The sequence below is a fragment of the Heliconius melpomene genome, chromosome 19 (genome assembly GCF_056956725.1).
Source record: "Heliconius melpomene rosina isolate 202511_hmr_F chromosome 19, ASM5695672v1, whole genome shotgun sequence".
In the NCBI taxonomy this organism is placed as follows: Eukaryota; Metazoa; Arthropoda; class Insecta; order Lepidoptera; family Nymphalidae; genus Heliconius; species Heliconius melpomene.
The window spans coordinates 5083994-5106235 of NC_140407.1; positions in this window are offsets into that span (position 1 = coordinate 5083994).

Genomic DNA, 22242 nt, shown 5'->3' on the forward strand with positions numbered 1-22242 from the left:
AATTAGATAATTAATTTTTTAATGATATCATGCTGTAGTTGAAAATTGTCAAAAAGCTCTCGAAAAAAATGTAAGCTCATTTCGATAGTAATTCTGCTTTCATCCTATATTTTTCTGCCATTTAACGGGCTATTACTAGCTGTCATCAAATTTTCTCTGTCTTTTCTGTAGACGCATGAATAAAAAAATATAAATTATAAATCTACTAAACAGTTGTGTACTCAAATGTATCTCATATTGTAACTTAGCTCTACACCTTTGAGATATTCTTCTAAAGAGCACGAATAAACTCTTAAATCTCGACACAATCATCTTGATACTTGTATAGATATAAAATAAATAAACCCGAGCACAGCAGGGAAGGCAGAGGGAACCTGGTGTTAAGACACTCTGTTCCCCGCTTTCGGCCGAATTCTGGAAGCATTGCGTATTGAATGGTCCAACTCAACGCCGCGCTTTGTCTCGACATCAGAGCGAAGAAATAGAATGGCGATTTTTGATTTTTAAAATGATGCCGTTGTGGCTCAATGGTCACAGGTTGTAGGTTTGATTCCCACTGAAGGAAATTAATTATGGTAACATGACAAAGCCTGGCGTTGAATTCCACCATTCAACACGTAATGCCTCGAAAATTCGGCGGAAAACGAGGGAACGGAGTATTTTAACATTAGATACACAGGTTTCTTCTGCCTACCTCGTTATATGCGTAATACAGCGCGAAGCTGAAAAAAAAAATAAATTTAAAATATACAGTATCAAGACTACACGCGACTTATAAACCCCAAACCTCTTAAATGAAGTCGAGTCGTCGAAATAAATAAAGTTGCGTTTGCGAGGGACTCGCTAATTACCTATACGAGATGAGAATAACAAAGAATGGAAGAGGTAAAGGCAAAGTATTTTCACTTTTGTTAGGTGCAATAAAATCTAAGAAATTGAATTTAATTTTAATTGAAAGCCACTGATTGTAGGTTCAAAATATATTCCTTTTTCAGCTTCGCGGTGTACCCCGCAGAGCTAGTCTGGAAATCTAAAATTAAGACACTCCATTCCCATTATAAAAAGATCCTAATTTAATAGATTGCTTCTTTCACCAATCAAAAATTTATAATACTAAAATACACATATATGTGTACATAATATAATTTTGTGTATATAGTACAATTTTTTTGTGAAATGTAAGAACAGTGTATTTTAATGATATATCTTTACATATCATCCATAAACAAGACAGAGAAAAATAATATTTTACGGAGACAAAAAATATATTGTACTTACCACCTTGCCACATGCCACTTCCGAAACATAATCCTAATAGGTATATAAGTTATGTCAGTTATTTCAGAAAGTCGTAGACGTTTACTTACAAACTTGTAAGAAGGGTGAAAGATAAAACAGATTCTTATCATTACGCCTTAAAAATCTTTGACCCATGCTTTTAATCTGAACGTCAGTATATTTGACAGCTGAAAATGGGATTGTGTGGGTTCTATTTCCATTCAGGGTAAATGTTAGTTTTCACAAATATCGGATTTTAGTTTTAATATTATTTCATGTAATTATGTAAATACTTAAAACTAGCGACAAACATAATTAAAAAAATATTTTTGTTCTTTTTTTAGCTTCACTCTGTATCCCGCTCATAGAAGGATAGGCAGAAGGTAACTAGTGTAAAGACACCCCGTTCCTATTAAAACACTTCCGTTCGGAAGTGGTGGATCTCAACACCGCACTTTACCTCGTTATCAGGGAGCGAGTAAATGAAAATATTAAATTATCAATTTCCACCAGTGGGAATCAAATCCACGATCGTCGCTTTGACAGCCACACGGTTGTGCCACTGCGCTACGACGGCCTCGAAAGCTTTTTCATTTACTACTAAAGTTTGTTAGTATGACATCAACATAATGGCTGAACTTATTTGTATTTTGATGATACTTCATGCTTGATTGAACATTTTACATTTTTCATTTTATATTGCTGTTTCAGTGAAAAGTGGCGGCTGAAGAACGAATATTTCGCTTGTCACCCGACTGCAGTGAAATTCAAAAGGAGTGTTATGTTGTAAGCGCGAATGTATGTATTTAATTATGTATGTATGTTGTCTCTGCTTACCTCTTTTTCTCTCTCTCTTTCTTCATACACTTCCTCATATGAGTACGTGCGCTCCGTGACGCAGAATATTTCTTATGTCACCTTACGTGACAGATAACATACCTACTAAATATATGTATAGGTGAAAAGTTTTAAATACACAAGACCATATACAAACTATTAATAATAACTTTCAAAATTTAGTAGAAATCCATTCAAAACATTACCAATTTGAATTCAAATGTGACGGAAGCGTTGATCGGGCGCGGGTAGGAAAGGGCGGGAAATAATTAGCCGTACCGCCTAGGGCGAAGGAAACACGCTATACAGCCAGCGACTCGAGGATCATTGCTTGTTATGTCGAAACGTATTTTTTAAACTTAATAATTTAAAAAAATGTGTATGTCATATATTAAATTATTGGAATGTTTTTTTTAATGTTTAATGTAAATTTTGTTGATGGCAGAACGGATTATGATTATGTATTTTATGTTGTAATATAAAAAGGGACCACGGTTTGCCTTTATTTTTCTTTTATTTAAAAGTATGACAGTTTTAATGTCAATCCACGCTGTCTGTGTCATGTGTGTTTTGGTAATGGGTTAAAATAAACATTTTCTGCGCTCAAAGTAAAAATTCATTACTTAGCAGTCAAGGTCATCATGTCATTTCGTTAAGGAGAACGACTACCGTCAGGTTAGTTATAGGAATATGTGAAAGGTATACTACAAATACACATTCCAATGCTATGTATTGTAAACTAATCACATATTAGTAATTATAACAACATATAAAAGTATCCTTTTTTATGTCGATCTAGTTTCAAGACATCCCCACTTTCACCCCAATTTAGAACAAGCTGCGCTTTGTGATCTGATTATCAAAGCGAGGAAGTGAAAACAATGCACATATACATAATCACACAATCCCTGAATGAGATTGAACTCACAATGGCCGCATTTGCAGTCAGGCGCACTGCCACTGCACCTCGACGGTCTCAACTATAATTTAGAATATCAAAAGATACTTGGGCGTGAAATTTTAAAAGAAATAATAACAAAATACAAATCCGTACATGACAGTCACAAATAATAAACTCCCAAAATCGTATATATATCCCCAAACGAATTGGTCACGTATCCACTCTATACCCATTTACGTCACTTTCAATTTCTCATGTGGCAACACAGGCGAAGGGAGAACAAAATGGCGTTATTATCATAGCTAATAAAAATTCTGCGCGCGAAAAATACCGGACGCTGATTGGTCGACGCTCCCTCGAGCCCTCATACCATTGGCCGTTTTCTGTTTATCCCATTTCCAAATTAACTTTCGCTGTCGTACGGTTATCCCTGAATTTATTTATTTCCACGTTTTATTAGCTGGAAAAGATTTCATATAATATGGCGAGAGAATTTAAATTTTTTGTTTATGATTATCTGTATTTGTGTTAATACATCATATGGAACGTGATTTTTTGTAAATACATTTCCTTATTACGTTTTGTTTTTATATATTTATTCTGTTTTTTATCAGCTTCCCATTAAGACACTTCCGTTCTCCACTTTCCGCCGAACTCTGAATCGATTGCATGTAGAGTGGCGAAACTTAACGTTACACTTTGCCTCTACACTAAAGCGAAGAAGTGAAAATATTAAATATTTCATTTCCTCGAGAAGGAATCCATCACACAACCTGTCGCGTTTACACTCACACACTTCTTTGTATAAAAGTGTGACCATAAGCGCACTGGTTGTGGGTTCGATCCCTACTCGGGGAAATGAAATATTTATTTAAATTTACATTTCGCACGCGCCGTTGAGTTCCGCCACTCAGCACGTAATGCCTCCAGAATTCAGCAGAAACTAGAAACAGAGTATGTTTTACACTAGGTTCCTTTTGCCACCCTGTTGTGTGCGGGAAACAGCGTGAAGCTGAGTTACTTCTTACACAAGCGACAACTCCTAGCTATTCCTATTTGACCACACAGACGAAACCACGAATAAAAGCTAATTACTAAATAATATTTAATAACTAGCCTTTAATTAATATACATGTTACTTATAAAGCAAAATAAAAAGTTTATACATACCTAAGTTATAAAATAGCATCATTTACCTTAAACCCTCGACATTGCCAGCTAGATTGGGATCCGTTGTAATTTTCTTCTAAAGACTCAAAGTACTGGGGGAAAGACGGCGGTAATGCCACAGTGTTGCTAGTTAAACGCAGTTTTTACGACGCACACTAAATCTATCTCATTTTGGTTAGATCTCGGGAAATTGTTGTTTTTGTTTAGGGTAATTTTGTGTGGATTGTTTTTTTATGTGAAGTTTAGACGTGCTATGGTGTGGAGAGAATGTTTATTTTATTTTATATTATATATCTAAATCTTATAATATAACGTTGAGTGCATAAACTATTTTCCAGATATAAGGTGTTGAATGCCGGAGCTAAAGAGCGCGCTTTGTCTGGTTACCAGTGTGAGAAAATGAAAATATTTCAATCCCTACATTAGGAATTGGACCCACAACCATCTTATTTATAGAGACGATTGTTACGGCACCACTGGCTCTATATTGCTATCTAACATAGATTATTGCATTTTCAGTTACCAGAAAGTGAAAAACAAAGTGATATGTCTTTATACTTTGGGTGAAAATAAGAAATAATTATAAAACCATAAAATTTTCAAATCATCCCTCACATCCTTTGACAGCTTATAACACATGCGTAGATACCAATATATTTAGATAGTAATCCAGTCTATTCAAAGCACGTCAAAATTAATCACCGGATAAATCGTACGCGAATCAAGAAACCATTTAACAACCAATCCGTATTTTATGAACGCGGCATCACAATTTGCCGCCACAACTCGTTTGACGTTTCAATATATACTCTATACCAATTACCATAGAGTATACACAAAACGTTAGACAGATTATTTTGACAGAACACCATATTTAATCACCTACAAAGGATCTCGTTGAGTTCAGAGCTACATACACGCATTGAAAACTAACAAAAGAAAAAAAGCAATCTTCTCAGATTGGCATTTGGGGGGCACTGTACAAAAGGGGCCTCCTTTTAGGGGAATATTGTTAGTACAGATTGAAAAGCATTTTGTCGTCAACATGTTATTCGGTAATTTAGTGTTGCCCGATCGAAATAACTGGGGTTGTAATTGGAAGAGGTTTTAATGCATGTGTCTGATTGATTGCTTTTTGCATGTTTTGAATAGACATCATAAGATTTAAACACTGTTTACATTCCCTTACGGGTGGTATTTTTAAATGTTAAGTTGTTAACTCGCTAAGTAAAATTATAGATATTTTTATTCAGTATTATTTTGAGTGGTGGAACTCAACGCCATATTTTGTCTCGTTACCAGAGCGAAGAAATGAAAAAATTAAATACTTCATTTTCTCGATTGGGAATCGAACCTAAAGCATGTCGCCTTTACAGTTACACGTTTGTGTCCCTGCACCACAACTGGCCTCAATTAGATTTTTCTAAACTAAATAATATAATTATAGATACAACGTGGCAACGTAGACCACGTTTACCTGTAAACGCGATGGTTGCGGATTCGATTCCTGCTCGTTGTAAATCGTAATGGTTGGTTCTCGATATCTGACGAAAATAGAAAGTATTGTTGTTATATTTAGCTAATTATTGACACATGTGACTAAACAAGGCGGCTAAATAGTAATTTTACTGAAAATTTTTGTTTTTATCTATAGTTGGACTATTTGATTTTTTGATTGAGATATTTTTAAAGTGTTATTTCACGTTAAAAACCAAAAATATAATTAAAAATTGAGAATTTCAATCCAAATCAGGGTTTTAACAAACTGGCAACTCTTGGGCAGTTTTCAGGAGGTCCCATTCAAGATATCTTTTCTTTATATTTTTTAGTAATGTGCAATCACTAAAGATGTCATGCTATATGTCAGCTAGGCGGAACTCAACGCCGAAAGCGCTTTGCCTCATTACTAGAGCGAGGAAATGAAAATATTAAATATATCATTTCCTCGAGTGAGATCGAACCTATAACCTGTCGAGCTTACGCACGTACGTTTACGTTTGTGCACCTGCGCCACGACGGTTCAATATACAATACATACCTATACATTATCTTATTCAAATTACATAACCCAAAACTCCCCCATTTATTACATACGAGCTACGACTCGAGATGAAAGATTCGATTTGGAAAACCATTTTTTTTTCTATAACTTCATTCCTTTCAATAATTCACTTGGGACGCCCGTGTTAGCTCTTGGACAAGTTTTAATATGAAAAATGGTATTATCATATCAGGCAAAATGTTGTTTTGTATTCATAAAAAAAGTTATTTTGAAATATACACTTTATTGGAACGGAATAAAGTTGAAGATATTTAAGCGTGTTCTATTCTTGAGGTTTTCGTATTTTGTATTGATACAGTATAAACTTTCAGTATTTGCGGTCGCTGAAATGTTCCATAGTGCTTAATTCTATAGAAATAAGATCAATTTTCCTTTAGTTTCATATTTTTCGTCTGCCTTGAACATATTTTTCACCTGACTTGCCGTATAACAGAGAAATTGTTTAACATTCGACACGAGTGGTTTTTTCAATAAATATTAATGAGTTTCAGATGGCTATAGGATCATTTCTGTTACGTTACTTTGATTAATAAAGTTTCGCCTTTTTTGATTATATTCTCCAATGAATACGTTTCTATTTGCGATTGCAATTTTTCGTATAGAAACGGCGTGTTAGAATTTTTATCTATACGTTTTATATACGATACGAATACAGTGCATCAGATATTTAAAGGCTAGTGGTAAAATTACATGTTGTTATATGGTAAATTTTATTTTTGAGTAATTAAAAGTATAATATAAGTACAGTATAGTTTTAAGTATAATTTACAATTTTTTAGGTTAAATTTTCGTGACACAGGAGAATAAGCGTACTACTGTAAACGTGACAGGATGTGGGTTCGATTAGCACTCAAGGAAATGTAATATTTAATATTTTCACTTCCTCGTTGTGGTAACTAGTCAAAGCGTTGAGTTCCGCTACTCAACACGCATTGCCTCCAAAATTAGGAACAGGAGCCGAGTGTCTTAGCACTAGATTCCCAGCGTGAAGCTGAAAATACTTTTTTTTATATAATATGTAATATAGTGATGATTGGTTTTTGAAACAGTTTTAAAAAAATCGACGTCATCACAGTTTTTAACTAAAACAGTAATTAATGCTTTTAATTACTGCAGCTGTCATGAACTTTGTCAGACGTATCAGATCATTTTTATTATACGTTTTCGTAGTAAGGTTACATATATATAACTTAGCTACATTATATACTGCCAGACATAAAATTTATTCTTCATTTATTCACCCAATGACAAAGACTGAACATCACAATGCCAAAAAAGGGAAACACAGATAATATATTCACCTCTCAACGCAGACTACTTGAAAAAAAAAGGAAAAAATTAAAAATATCGATCGTGGAGCGTTCCACTGAACCTAAAAGATCCAAAGCTTCAATCAAAAATGGCGTGAATGAAAAAAAAAACATTATTTTTTTCGCTCCACTGCGACAAAGGCGCGACGTCAAATGCCATTGCTTAAATGAGAACGCAGTCATTCGCGAGCGTAGTGATATGGAAAAATCATCCGATGAAAAAAAATACCGTACACCGTGAAATACTATGTAAATGGAATGGCGATAGAAATGACACTAAATTGCTTTATATTTGGATTTATGTAAAATTACATGTGTTTTTGAATTTAATGTGTTACCTTATGTAATGTATGTACCTTTTCGTACTTCCAGCATCCACGTAGATACATAAGTTAAGGTAACTTATTTAGTACCTACATAAAGAAATTTGCAACATCAGCAATCTTACCTTACAAGCTAAATCACATTAGAGTAAAACTACGTACATATCTTTGTGACAGTCGTCTTATAGTAGCGGCAAAGGATAGGTGCCTGGAATTACTTTATTTTTTTTTGGAATCTGTAGGCAACCTTGTGACCACGTTTGTCCACCCATGACCACGGACTAGCGTTGCCAAAAATATATGCAACTAAAACATGGCGCTTCAAAATATATATGCGATTAATTTTATTAAAAAGTTTCATTGAGTACAGTCGTGGCGCGCATGGAAAATCCTGCGACTGCAAACGCAACGGGTCGGGGGTTTGATTGCCTCTCAAAGAAATGAAATATTTAATATTGTAGTTTAGTTGTCCTGATAAAAAGGCATATGCGGCGTTCAGTTCCGCCAGTGCCTCCAGAATTTGGCGGAAAGTGGGAAACGGAAACGTCTTAATAAGAACGGAGGCTAACACAAAGTTCCCAGGTTTCTTCCGCTTACAGTGAAAATAAAAAAGTGTAATTTAAATTAAGTAAAAATTGCAAAAATAGAACATCTTATTTTAGAAAAGAATTATACAAAGATATATGCATAAGTATAAAGATAGTGTTCAGTTGTTAGAAATTCAAAAGTGTCACTTGTTTGTGTTGTAATTCTGTATTTGGGGCGCGGAATCGTTCGGAGACACCTTTTACGTGGATGCTGATTACGAACACCCAGATTAGGGGTCAGGGCTACCACATTTCAATGTCTATTTTCTATTTTTTTAATTTATTACAGGTTCTACATAGATTTTTTAATTTTCTTGCTCTGATAACAAGATAACTCGTGGCGTTAAGTTACGGGCATCGCCCATATGTAACAGTGATAAGTATATCGCCGAGTTTTGTCTTATATCTATAACCAAACTAGGTAATTGAAATTGAGTTCTTAGCTGAGTGCTCCTGTAGGGGATCGGCAGAAAACGGTATTTTCCATTTAACGCCCAAACAAACAAAATTGAGAGCGACGACTATTACAAAATATTTATTTACTCGATCGATCTCATTATCACCATTTATTATAAAATACTTAAATATGAAAAATAGGTATATTTTTTTAAGTAAACATATTCCAGTCTACACCCCTACAAAGCCACGCTATGATTGGCGCTCGCTGTGCCTTGGGAAATCAGCGGTTACTCTACAGCTTGACGAGCACAGATTATATTCGTGACATATATATTACCTAAAATTGTCATAGATAATATAAGTGACGTCTTAGATTATTTTTAGTCCAAGCTGTCGTGGCGTAGTGGGTTCGATCCCCACATGGGGGAATGATTTATTTATTTATTTTATTTTTTTCTACACAAGTAGATGAAACGTGGTGTTGAGTTCCGCTACTCAGCACAGTATGTCTGGAAAGTTCAACAGTGCGTGGGGAACAGTGCCAGTACCAGACTGTAGGTACTATAATATGATTGTGGGTTCGGCAATTAAAAAATGCTGAGTAATAAGAAAATTTCTAATATAACTTCCTCTCCGTCTTGAAAAAATAAAGTAGAAACTTTATTTTTTTTAGATTCATGTTCATATAACAGGGTGGGCAGAGGAAAATACCTCATTACCCAAATGCGAATTTAGTCCACAATCATCGCGTTTACAGTCAAACCTCAAATATAAATTATGATGACAATTACAAATGAAAACGGCGTTGAGTTTCGCCGGTCAACAAGCAATGCCTCCAGAATTGAACGGAAAGTGGGGAGACGAGTGCCGTAACACTGCCTACTCTGCTACATGCGGTACACATGAAGCTGGAAAAATAATTACAAATAAACAATAAAATAAATCTAATTACAAAAATAAAAAAAAACAAATCAATGAACATGTCAAAATAACAAATATGGTACTAACGTAGAACACAATTACATTACATTACGTCCGAATCAAGCTTAACTCCCGTTTGCCCCCGAAATCACTATCGAATAGACATCTTAATAAATATTATAAATATTTTTCTAAAGGAATTTATACCTTATTTTCTTTATAGCAAAAGTAATTTTCAAATGAACGCATAACATACAATCATAGAGTATAGAATCGAAATAAAAAAGGTGTCAAAGATCGAATTTACGATTCATTATACTAAATCCGTATAAAATTGAGGGTGGATTTGTTTTTAATCGAATTTGAACCTTATTCGCTTACAATACAATTCATTTTATATATAAAATAATTGTTTTAAAAAAAAGCATTCGACTAAAAGTGCTCATATAAGTGCCCATTGTGGCGACAGATGGTCGTTTTAGTGTTAATTAGAAAACGTCGTATGTAGAAAGTTAATATGAAATATAAACATTTCACGTAATTGAGATAATTGGAGCATAGTGGGGCAGGGTTTGGCTAAACGCGATGATCGTGGGTTCGGTCTTCAACTCGCGAAAGAGAAAATTTAAATTACGGCGTTAAGATTCGTTTCAACAAGCAATGAGTGATTTGGCTGGGTTCAAGCTGTAAAAACTGACATCGTTTTCGGGTTCATTTTCGGATCGGGTTAATTTTTATGTCACATTTAGAATATATTATAACAGAATATAACAAAAATATTTACTTTAATAGTTAGTATAGATGTCTTGTTTCGATTATGGATTCAATGTCCACTGAGGAGTAAAAAGACAAAACTCGGCGTTCAGTTACACCACTCAATACGGGACGTCTCGAAAATTGAGTTATGTGTGGGAAACGGAGTGACATAACATAAAAACAGCATGAAGGCAAAAAATATATTTTATATATTGAGGTAATAAATAAAAAGACCATGACCATATCATTCTGTTTTCCATTCTCTATCAAATATATGATATAGCGAATACAAATTATCTTCATTATATTTTCAATATCTTATTTAAAGTTTATATTAAAAAAAATACTACAAAAAATAATTTTAAATCAGCATCACGATGTATACCACACATGGCAAGGTAGGCATAGAGGGACCTAGTGTTAAAACACTCCGTTCCTCACTTCGTTGGTAAAAAATAATTTTAACATTAAAAAAAGTTAGGAGGGTTCCATAATTAACTCAGTGAATCAGTTTCCGTGACAATTACTTTATGAATAAAATGATTAGCGCCCACCACGCCGGCAACGGGGGTGTGGCTCTAAGCTAATAAGGCTGAGTTAGCTGTAAATAAATGACGTAATACAGATATTAATACAATGTGTTTTTTATAATGGGCAACATTAATTTCTATTCTTTTAATGGCCGATTTTTATGTTGGTAGGAATATTGGTAGTGATTTATTTTGTTAAGTCACACACGGGTGATAAGACATTCCATGTTTCTAACCACCACATCTACAATCAGACATTGTCCTAGTATGTTTAGAATATATTTATTTAGATATAATAAATTATATTCCAGGATATTGGACGCTTACATATCGGATTCCTAGTAAACCTTAGATCTTATATTAGTTATCAGAGTTCGTAAAGTTTCTGGACTCCAAATTGTCTCTGTCTATACCGTTATTGGTATGCGGGATCAAGCGTGAAGGTAATAGAAGCTGCCTTTACTTATTAAGTGCAAAATACACTTAAAAACTTTCTTTGAAAGTGAAAAGCTGGAGAAAGCAGCGACCTCCAATCCAATCAGCCAAGTCCAAATGGACCTATGAAGTCATATATATGATTTCATAGCTCATTAAACTTAGAAGCTATATAGACAAACACCTGCTATTTCTACCTTAAAATATAGAATATACAGACAGAAAATAAAAAAAATAATCTAAATTATATAGAGCACAGATAACATAACATCGTAAAGAATTGATCCGCAATAAAAGCGGGGCTAATAGGCGAAATGAATTCAAAATATGTGTTGGGCCATTAGTGGGCGCCATTACGCATCCCGCGGGCACTACGCCTAATGTTACATAGATTATGAAATATACAGAAATGGGATTAGTTAGAAATAATTATCTATTTTTATTTTTGAGAACGTGAATTTAGTGTTAAGGTATTCCGATCTCCTGTGTCCGTTCGAATTTGGAAAATAGTATGTCACAGGCGGAACTCAACGATGAACGCTTTACTTTGTGCGTTACTTAATTATTATCTTTTTTGGCTTCACGCAGATAGCATGGGCGTCAGAGGGAACATAGGAACCTATTGGTAAAACACTCCGTTACCATTTAGACATTTTGTTTGCCACTCTAAGCTTAATTCTGGAAGATGGAATTAAATAAAACATTATGGTAAATAATAACACGTTGTGAGTATATGAAATCGTTTTGGCCAAAGAAAATATTTATTTGATCGTTAAATTTCCTTCCCCGAGTCTAACTACTAAGTTATTATTTAAGTTTACTATCGTATAAGCATTTAAACGTAGTAGGATTTAAACCTGGCCTCTTGGAAACCGTCCAACCGCATTGACCGCTAAGCCATACATACAAAGATCAAATATTTATACGTTTTCTACAAAAAATATTTTTATTTCCTAAGTGTGGAATAATACATCAAAAATGTAAAAAAAATCAGCTTCAAGCTATATCCCGCACACAGCAGGGTAGGCAGAGGGAACCTAGTGTTAAGACACTACGTTCCCCACTTTCTGCCGATTTCTGGAGGCCTTGCGTTGCAAAAATATAATAAAAATAGCTATATATGAATACAATTTCTGTACCATTTAAAACATCTCTACACAAACCGACCTATAAATTTATTAAGTTAATAGAACGATCGATGAATGTAATTAAACTGTTTATATCTTTTGTCTAATACACACTGTATTGTACAGTACGGCCGACGAGTTGTGGCCACCCTGAAATTAAGTTGACTGAACTTCTGCGGATTGGTCACCCGGGAAGAAAAATAATCAAAAATAATAAAAAATCCTAAATAACTGATCCGTGCAGTTATCTATAGCTAATTTTTAGGGAGCCACAACTCGTCGACCCTACTGTACTCGTATTTTATAGTCGAAACGACGCCCGCCCTAATGTTTTTGGAAGTTCCGAGGGTCGGATTTCGCGCCATTTGGCCAACCGGTCGTATAATAGCGGTAAGGATGGCTAACATTGAAATTATTTTATCATTGAGTTGTGTTATTTCAGTTATAATATACTTACAGTGAGATTTATCTTGGCTCACTAAGTCCGGAGTAAGAAAAATATGTAAAATGGAATTGAATTGGTGACCACATGAACTTTTTATTAATACAAAAGTATATTAGAAAAACTTAGTGTTGCATTACTTCATGTTCCATTTTTAGCCTATTTTAGAAATTTTGGAAAGTGAGGAACAGAGTGTCGTTATACTCAATTCCCTCTGTTTAACCTGCTATATGTGCAACGCAATACTCCATGAAGTCAAAAATATAAAAAAATATAAAAAAAAACTGTCTCACTGTACGTCGATCTTTACGGCTAATGTGCCTCAGTCATTGTCTATTTGTATTTAAAATAAGCCCACTCAAACCGAGATGTTTGTTTTCGATTCAATGGCGACGGTTAAATTTGATTCGAACAATTGCTAAGGAGTTTTGGTGATCTAAATGACTTCATTAGGGTAGAAATATCTGAAGGCATTTATTAACAAAGAATATGAAATATATTTTTTTAAGATAATACGCGCAAGGAAGGATGTTGGGAACGGTAGTGTCTTAATGGAAAACGGAGTGTCTTAACATTACGTTTCCGGGTTCCCTTTGCCTATCTTGCTGAGAGCGGGATACAGCGTGAAGCTAAGAAGAACACTTTCGACAACACTTCACTCAACAAGAATGGCGTTGGAATCTGCTTCGGAATATGGATTTTTTTAAATTTTCAGTATATGTATTTCACTTACCCTTTAGTGAACTTAAACAAGTATTCATACACACACAAGTATACATATAACCCAATTTTTTACAAGTCTCTGCCACTAAATCACTGAGTGGAGTGTCTGTCATCTAATAAGTCTACATAATATTTTATACATACACACATACAAAGAGACAAACAATAGCTTTTTCCCGCATAAAGGAACAGGAATAACCTAGTATTAAGAAACGTCGTCCTCTACTTTCTGTTCAATTTTCAAGACATTGCGTGTTGAGTGGTAGAACCCAACACCACGATTCCCCACGGTCAACTAGAGCGAAAAATCTAAATAATTACAATCCTTATTACACAAACCCACAACTATAGCCTTTATAGTCAGGCTAGGCTGTCCCGCTGCACAATGATAGCCTCATTTCCTTTATATTTCCTAAATGTGTAATATGTTTATATATGTTTATATTTCCACATTAATATCTATATGTCTTAATTAAACAATAAATTAATATTAATAACAAAAACCAACAACACTGTATCCGGCTCGAAGGACCAACATCAAAGCACTTCAAAGGGTAGTAATTACTCCAATACTAGCGTTTTTGTTAGGGTCGGTAATTGGATGAGTAGTGCCGCCTCAGGGGGTTGATAGCCATAAGATTTACGTTATAATGCTATGTGGAAAGAACGAAATGTACGAGTATATGATAGTAAAGAATATGGAGGATGGTAATAAACAAGGAAAAATATATAAGCAACTATAAAGTTTTTTTTGTTAATAAGTACAGCACAGCTAAAAAGTGGTTGACTAGAAGACTGTAAGTTCGATTTATTTTGATTTAAATAGTTGAAGATTTGTTTAGCTTAACGCTGTAATTCGCATACAATAGAGGATGCAAAGGAAACTTAATGTAAACTTGTAAATACCCTTCACAGATTTAACACCTAATGTACATATTTTAAGACAATGCGGAATGAGTGACGAAACTCAATACCGTGCTTTGTCTTCTTACTAGAGCGAGAAAGTGAAATTATTATTACTTTCATTGCCCGGGTGGAAATCGAACCTATAACCGTCGCGCTTATACTCAGAAACTCTAAACTATTAATAATAACATTCATATCCAATACCATCATAATTTAACCACTCAATTATCCCAAAGAAAAATACCATAAAAAAACCACAACCCAACCCCATGTATTGCTCAAACAACTGGCAAAACATGGCAATTTTATGGACATATCAGATGCAATATCCCGGGGGATATGGATGGTCCTCGCGGGATTCCCCGTTGGGACTCCAAATCCCGAACTCGGGATTAGGGGACAATACCTAGGTACTTAATGACTATAAACACTAGTTAAATGATTGAACACAGGGGTGTCTGTACATGTAGAGAAGTATTATAAGAAATGAATGATCGAAATATTGATGTCTATTATTTTCTTATTTTGTGTGCGTTTAAGTTCGTTTAATTTTAGGGGTGGTTTGCAATGAATTTGACTGATTTGCGTTTGTATTCTTACTAAAAATCAGTTTCACGCGTATCCCGCACACTGCAGCGTAGTCAGAGGGAACCTGCTAAGATACTCCGTGCCCGACAACCTGACGATCCCAACTTTGTAACACAACAAAAAACTCCAATATGGTATTTTAAAATATTTATAAGTTAAATTATTTCAAAAATATATAAAAACATCTCCATAACACATAGAAGCTATTAAGTATAATGTCATAACCCACTCGCAAATCCCATACCTTCTCCAATTACACGCCCCATGGATATAAATAATGTTGTGATATACTTTGTTTACCGAAATCTGGCGTAATGTCGTTACAAAATGAAAATAAATATAATTGACACCCTTGTGGTATAGTAGGAAAGCGAGTGTTTATAACGGTTGCCAGTTTGATCCTAGATTATAATTTAGGTATATTAAAAGCTGTACAATTCTTTGCCTGGGCTGTAACCGACTGCAGCCAGGGTAACTCTGACCGTAGGTGCAGAGGGTAATGGGTTAAGCTGACACATTCGTCGTGATATAATGATGCCTTCCTCCATACATGAACTACAAAATACAAAAATAATTATTCAATTCGAATCGGTAGTTTTATAGTTTAGTGCGATTAGCCCAATTAACTTCAGCCATATATTTTTTAGCTTTACGCGGTATGTTGCCCATAGTGGTAAAGGTAGAGTTAACCTGGGAACCCAGACGCTCCGTTACCATTATGAAACTTCCATTCTCCACTTTCAGGCATTATGTGTTGACTGTTGAGTGGCGGAATTCAACGCCGCGCTTTGCCTTGTTACCGCACTTACGTGTTTACAGTGGCAAGATTATGCCTGCGCCACAACTGACCTCTAGCCTTTTAATATTAATATAAAAAAGACTATTCACTACATACATTTTTAACTCAAAAGGGTTTCTATATAAATAGAAAAAAATAAAGTAGCCATCTAGCATGAAAAGAGACAGTACAATAAATGATTAACCAAGGTAACCTAATTATAACTATTACAAAATATTATATCTATCAAAAAAATTATTACACTGCATTAAACCACAATGAGATGGTCAACAAAATTGGTAAATTTCAAATTACCGCCATCTGCCATGTGACAGATCCCAAAGGGTTTTTGGCGCGGTTTTACATCTGTCAAACGGCCATCTTTGTGCCACAGACGAAATTTGCGATTTTACGCACCATAGAATACATACAGTTTGGTGAAATTAAGCGTACGCAATCCGTTTATTTTAATTTATTACAGCTTTTCCCATTTGTAGACCCGTTAGGTTTGTTTTGTATATAAATCATGTGGAAATAACTGTTTTTACGTTTGCTTGCTTATAGATGAAGAAAAAATTACCTATATTTTTTTTTAATGAATCTCTCATAACGTAGAAGGTAAGTTTAGAAGGTAAACAAACTATAATCACTTTATGGAAAATTAATATTAAAGCAGTTTCACAAATTTTCCTGCATAAAAATTTACAATCAAACTATTTAAAAATGTATCGATTTCCTCCATCATTATAACAATAACAATATATATAAAAATAACAACAAAATAACTTATATTAACAAATAGCACTTGAAACGGGCGGCGGTCATACTAAGGCACTCACGCTGCCGAGCGTGAGATATGGGAACATCGACAAAGGAGCTAATAACTCGTATGAAACACCCTTAGCGCACCCTCTGTGTGGTGCAAGGGTGGAGAATATTTAAAATTTTATTATATTTTGTAATCTGTACTTTTTGTATTTTTGTGGTTTACCCTTCAAAATATTTTTTTTGTATAAGATGTTTAAATTTATAATAATTAAAAATTATCTCATAATATTATTATAATTGCGTATTTTATTATATTTTTAATTGATAATAGCATGTGCCATCCATCTGTTAGATCAACATTATAAAGCCTTATTTTTGGAAAAAAATAGCTAATTATTAATTAAAATAAAATATTAATTATTATAAATTAAAATAAAACATTAATTTTGCTACATGGAATGTTAATGCAATGCTTGTGAGATAGACCTCGTTCCTCGCTTGTGGGAATGATTATATTTTCTAGTAGGAAAACCCCTGCCTTGAGTTTTGCCACTCATAATACTTTAAAAATGGGAAAATGGAAAACGAGGTGTCTTAGCACTAGGTTCCCTTTTCGTATCCTATTTGCGAGATATAGCGTGAAGATGTTATGTATAAATTGTATATAAAATCGCTTAAGCCTATCCTTTGTACCTAACAAAACGGTGGCTATGGAAAAATATTATTTATCTGTACTAGCATCGGTAATTCCTTTGTCGGTTATAAAGACTATTGTTGGTCATAGACAAGCCATTTTTTTCTTGGCGTCTGCCATTTTTTTTGCGATTGAACGTTTGTTTTATTTTTACCGAAGCGAATGGTTTATTATTCAGAAATAATATAATTATTGATACAAATTTATATTGACGTGTATAAAATAAGGTGTTCGGATAAAATCTATGTAGTTTTTTTTTATAGAAGCTTAGAAGTATTCATAATCTTCGTAGATTTATAAAGATAAATTTATAAAATTTTCGATCCTTGAAAGTCTAAGTTACTAGCTGATTTTCATAAATATCATAATATAAAAATTATGAATAAAATGTTAGAATCTCTCTTCATATGTATTTTCAGTTGTTGTGGTAGTCAGTAGCACCTTCTGTGCCATTTGGGTGGGAACTTTTGAACTCTTGTACTTACAAACCAAGCCTTCTCGTAGGATATCCCCTGTAGAAATTATTTACCTCCAAAGACATTTTTACAGTTCTCCGCCAACTATATTTAAATGTTGAAAAATTTTTTTTAATATACTTTCAATATTTTTAAAGAGTTATTTTGAAAGAGGGATTTAGGGTCGTAGTCTTCGTTTACAATATCTAGTTTTTGATTTTCTTTCGTAAAGAAGACAGAAAGATCCTAGCGTTAGCTAACTTCGTTCATCATTGTACTCTATTTCTTATTGTTCAAGTTTCTTCAGTTGTTTTCGGGAATCGAATCTACATTCATCTCGGTGAAACATCAACTAAGCCACTGCTAACTGCTAGTTAATTATTAATATTAACTACAAATAAGATGCAATTAATGTCACACATAAATTACATCTTCATTTATTAAGAAAATCTGACCTGCCAGAATTTTCCTTCCAAAAATATAGTAGGTAGGTCCGCAGCAATAACAGGAGAGTAATCCGAACTCAAAGCCGGTCGTAATAACGTTACTTTGATGGTTTTCATTCGATTTTTTGCAACCCATTTGCAGTGCGCCACTTTTTAATTCTTTTGACGATGGGCGCCGGCATGTAGGTTTAGGGAGGGGCTCAGGTTTTATCGACATTATAATGATTATTATTTTGCTTTTGTCTATATTCTTTGTATTTTGGGTAAAGAATAGTTAATAAAGGGGCTCTCCGTTTTTTCTTTTCATTGTTCATATATATTTTTCAATTATTTTAAGTCAATCATGGGAATAGAACAAATAAAGTAATAAAGTAGGTATAAAATCGAGATTCAGTCATTGATGCATTTGGTGACTTCTGTAGTATTCCCTTGTTTGTGGATTAACCAAGTTAAAATCGGTGATCAATTAAAATCGTAAAATATGTTTTTGATACTTTCAAAAAATAGGCTACTCATTTCATGTATCGAGATAATTTGAAAGTCCCTTTGAGTAAACAGTTGTAAATAAAAAATAGTAATTTTTAATTTGTCGCATTGGTTCAGTATTAAATATTTTTCAACGTCATCAAAACGTTAACGTTATCAATCAACGTCTCCAATTATTCAAAACTTTGTAATGTGGAATAATTATGTTAACTAAAAAATTAAGAGAGAGAGAATATTAAGAGTTTCATTTAAAAATCCACAATGATCCCATGACTTCCAATGACAGAAACAGCGAAAACAATCCTCGATACATCACTCACCCACCCCTAGCACCTGCACGCTCGCATCGGGAGCAGCCTTCATATTTCATTTTTATCATTTTATCCAATCCTTTGCCGAAACCATACTTTTAGAAGGCCTGCCTTTTAATTCGTTTTGCTATGATAACTACGGCGGGCTTTTTATTCGTCGAATATTACTTTTGACTGCACGGCTTCGGTGTAATGTACACTTTTGTTTCATATATCGTATTTGATACTAATGTTTAGATTCTAGTCCTAACCTCTGAGACACTCTGCTCTCCACTTTCTGTACAGTTCTCGAGACATTGAGTGCTAAGGACTCGGCGGAAGTGGCAGAACTCAACGCTGGGTTTTATCTTGTTAACATAGCGACAAAATGAAAATAATTATTTCTCCTTCGATCGAATTTCGAATTTGAGAAATATTTCATCACTATTACGCGATATGCAAGATTGTGAGTTCGATTTCCAGTCAGGGTTATCTTTTGTCCTCAAGTTCCTCATATTAATAATTATAATTATAATACAATAGACAAACTAAATTAAAAAATAAAATAACACCTAACCATCAAAAGCACAACAGCACCGAACCCACTGCCCTCAACGGGACAGCCGCTTGATGAAACGCGTAAATATCAGTTATACAGTCATTACTGAGTTATTTTATTTACGAGCGCTCCGTCCGCGCGGCGTTATCGTAACGTATGACATCGTGTATTTATTTCTTGTACCCGTGCTTTTGGTCTAATGGTTCTATGTAGACAATGGACGAATTTAGTATAACTTAATATATGTATATGTATTCTTGTTTAGAAATTTTGTTGCCAGAGTTTGAATTTCGAATTAATCTGTTCCATTTCACAAGGACTTCATTTAGTCCATTGGTTCTTATGTCCTGTATTACGACATCTAGTCATCGCTTCTTGGGCGTCAGGGAGGTCTCACTCTAGCGACTGATATAGGATACCACTTCCTTCCGACATATGTATGTAAGTCTGGATTGCTATATAGATGATTGCACAACGTGACATCATCCATAGGTTAGGCGAAATTCATGGAGCTCTCCGCTACCCATTCAGACGTTTCCATTTCGCATTTTATGTCGAATTCTTGTGGCATTGTTTAGTGGCGAAACTCAACGCCGCGGTTAACGTAGTTGCCAGAGCGAAAAAATTCAAATATTAAATTGTTAATTCCCTCTAGTAATGACTGCCGCGTTTACAGCTAGCGCCACGATGGCCTCGGCAATGGCGGATAAAGCTTCACAATCTTAAATATAATTCATACATTGAAATTTATACAAAAATAATTAATTCTAGCAAACATATTGTCATAATCAATTACCAAATATAATTTGTTGATGATTCACAAAGGGCGGTCGCTTTAAATAATGTTTATATGTAAATGTATTATAATAAGGAAACACTATCGCTTCTAACGTTATTTGAATAAAAACACAATTAGACTCGCTGTTTTGACTGCCGCGTGTTAGATTAATTTTGTATTACTGATAGTGGGTGCGACTACTTACAGTTTGAAGTTAGGCTGGATGTTGTTTTGTTGTATTTGTGTTGGGAAATCGTTAAATATATTGTACTAGCTTTTATCTATGGTTTTGTTCGCTTTGTCAAATAGAAATAGAATCAGTTGCCAGCAAGTGAAGCAAGCAAGCAAGTTGTGATATTAGGATTTTAGCATATTTCTGCACAACTGTATTTTTATCAGGCACAACAGCATAAGATTTAATGTGACAACATGATTAAATAAAATATTCCCTTTTACAAAAATATACCGGCGAAACTTCACCGGATACCATATTTTTTTACCACATTTTACAAGTTTGTAAAAAATAAAAAAGTTTTGAGGGCTCTTGAAACATTATTAGAAAAAAAATCCTACAATTATATAGATTACATAAAAAATCTCTTAAATAAGATAAAATAAATATTATTTTTTTAAAATTACTGTACGTTTTCGTTCCGTTCTCTCTTCTAGATATGACATTTACAAAGCCACGTAATATTAATTGTAATGTCCAATCCAAGTCCAAGCATTAGATTATATTAAAAATACAAAAATATGTATAATTTAACCAGCTGTTCATAATCGAAGTCAACAGTTTCCGTAGTCGCCCCACACATTTTCGGGGGTGGTAGATTCTTATCGGATGTTCTTGTCCTAAAATTAATTGTTAAAACTCGCTTCTTGGAATGCTTACGTTTAATTTTTATTCAATAACCTTTTTATTATACACTCATATTTTACTTTTAATTTTAACCAACTTTAAAATATTAGTAGTTCATTTTGCATTAAAGAAATATAGTACTCTTTGGTTGAACGCAGTTATCGTGAATTGAAATACCAATGTCGTCTATATATATTCAGAAGTCCTCATTAAGCAGTAGTACAGCATCAGACTGCCGCGACTCTCCAAGGTTCGAATCCCATTAGAGGGAATGAATTATTTTCATTTTCTCGTTGATATAAAGCGATGCTTTTATTTGAATTCAGTCACTTCCGTTAAAATTAACCTACATTTTACTATCTAGAGCAATTTAACTATTGTTATTCTAATACCAGCAGATGGTCAATGGTCGCGACACGAAGCGAAGGTGACAACCCCACCGATAACGGCTTAATTGTTACCCCTTATCAAACGATAGATAGAATTATTATTTATTATCAACATAATATATAAGGTATTTTAAAAATAACTAAAGTATGTCAGTATTAATTAAAAATTACGTTGGTATAGATAAAATGGTAGTTTCGGTTGTGTTTATGTACTTATATTAAATGTTTTAGACCATTTAGGTTTAGTTGTAACGTATTTTACTTAAAGAGATGGCAGTAGGTTCAAATCAATGTCAGGGAAAAAATGTAGTAATATTATAAAAAAAAACCATTTTTTATATTGTTTTAACGCACGATATCAACGTAACGATATTATTATTTTTCATAACTAATCAATTAAGCTGATTTAGTCCTAAAACTAAAGATACAAGTGCATAATAAGCCA